We start from the raw sequence: 2,054 nt of genomic DNA, 5'->3' as shown, positions 1-2,054 counted from the left end.
GTTCTGCATCTTTGTGAAGGAAAGATTTTAAAAAAAAATAGTTTTACTTCTTTTTTGGTGTTGGTGGTTGACCAAGTCTTAGTTTGCTCAGCACCTCAGCAATACAAAAGCAGTTGTGGTTTCTTCTGAAGGCCCGTGTGGCAGCAGAGAGGCAATACAACAGCCTGGTTACAACAGCATCACATAAACCCTTTATCTGTTGCACACCTTTGAAGTTCAGCAGCTTTCACTGGCTGTAAGGCCAGGCGTGCAGTGCTTGTACTCGTGTCTGGTTGTGCTGGTGCAGATAGGGCCCCAGCAGCCACGGGGACCAGACTGAATAATCTGTGTGCAGGAGAAGCGTGGCATGAAGAATGTGCTCCTGGCTCAAGCCAGCAAGTCACTTCATCATCGTGGTTTTTTTTTCCCCAATTGAAGACCATTTACCTGGCAGCTGTGAATTAACATGCTGATGAATTCCATGCAGGACTTTAGACAGGTGCCCCTGGGAAAAATTTACTCCTTTAGATTTCTCTGTTGTTCTACATTTACAGGATATAAAGCCTTAGCCTTATGCTCTAAAATACAGGCTAGAAATTAGCCATTCTAAGACAAAGCCTTCACTCTTCTCATATGCTTAGGAGTGGCAGTTACCTAGTAATGGAATCACACAGTATCCACAGACTGTAGCTTAGAGTTAAGCTCTCACAAATAGAAAATTACAGCAAGAAATCCATAAACAATAAGAACAGCCAAGGGTCAGACTGTATTACTGTGAAGAATTATATGGTGCAGGAAGCATATTGTCTTTTGTTCCTTCTGCTGTTCATGTTCCAAGCTCAGCTCCCATGGTGTTTTCTGAGGAATCAGAAACGTAGTATTGTATTCAAAACACTTTTCAGTATTGGAATTCTATTTTCATCCAATTTTACACAAAACTGTGTAATCCTTATAGCAGATACTTAGCTCCATCTGATATAGCTTCAGACTGCCCTCAAAATAAATCACCCTCTTTCTCTCTACACTAGAAAGGTGCTGAAAGTTGGCAAAGGAAAACTGATCCGTGCAGATGTTCAGTGGTTGAAGCGGGGCTGCTGTGAAATAGAGGGTTAGAGAGTGCATTAATTCTTCTGCCTGGCTGGGTGTATGCAGACGGCATAGGCCAGAGATTTGTGTTTCAGTTCTGGGGAGGGAGGGAAGAAAAAAGCAAGAAGAGTGAGAGAGTGAAAAAAGACAGAATGAGAGAGTGAAAGAGAGAGTGAAAAAAGAGAAAAAGGCAGAGAGAAATACAGAGAGAGAGAGGGTAGAGGGAGAGAGGGACAGACAGAGAGAGAGGGGGAGAGAAATAGAGAGGGGGAGAGGAGGAGAGAGAAAAAGAGAGACACAAAGGGGGAGAGAGGGAGGGAGAATGAGAGACAGAAAGAGAAGGAGGAGAGAAAGTGAAAAAAGAGAAAGAGGTAGAGAAAGGGAGGAGGAAAGGGAGAGAGAGAAAGAAAGAGGGGGGGAGAGAAAAAGAGAGGGAGACAGGAGAGCGAGAGACAGAGCGAGAAAGGGAGAGATGTGAAAAAGGAGAAAGAAAAGGAGAGAGCGAGAGAGGCAGACAGAGAAATGGAGACAGAGAGAGAAACAGAGAGGGGGAGGGAGAGAGTAAGAGATAGGGAGAGAGAAAGAGGGGAAGAGGGAGAGAGAAAGAGGGGAAGAGGGAGAGAGAAAAGAGATGGGGAAGGAGGAGGAGGGAGAGAGAGAAGGAGACAGAGAGAAAGAGGGGAAGAGGGAGAGAGAAGAGATGGGGAAGGAGGAGAGGGGGGGAGAGAGAGACACACAGATAAAGAGCAAGAAAGAGATAGGGAGAGGGAGGGAGCGAGAGACAGAGTGAGACAGAGGAAGAGAAAGACGGAGAGAGACAGACAGAAACAGAGAGAAAGGGAGGAAGAGAGAGACAGGGAGAGGGAGAAAGGGGGAGAGAGAAAAAGACAAAGGGGAGGGGGAGAGAGAAAAGAGCGAAAGAGAGTGAGAGGGGAGGGAGAGAACGGGAGTGAAAGAGTGAGACGGAGATTGAGAGGGAGGGGGGAGAG

Source organism: Merops nubicus, unplaced genomic scaffold (assembly GCF_000691845.1).
Source record: "Merops nubicus isolate BGI_N331 unplaced genomic scaffold, ASM69184v1 scaffold5678, whole genome shotgun sequence".
NCBI classification, from domain to species: Eukaryota; Metazoa; Chordata; class Aves; order Coraciiformes; family Meropidae; genus Merops; species Merops nubicus.
The sequence above is the reverse complement of the archived record's forward strand: the minus strand, read 5'-3'. Positions refer to the sequence as shown.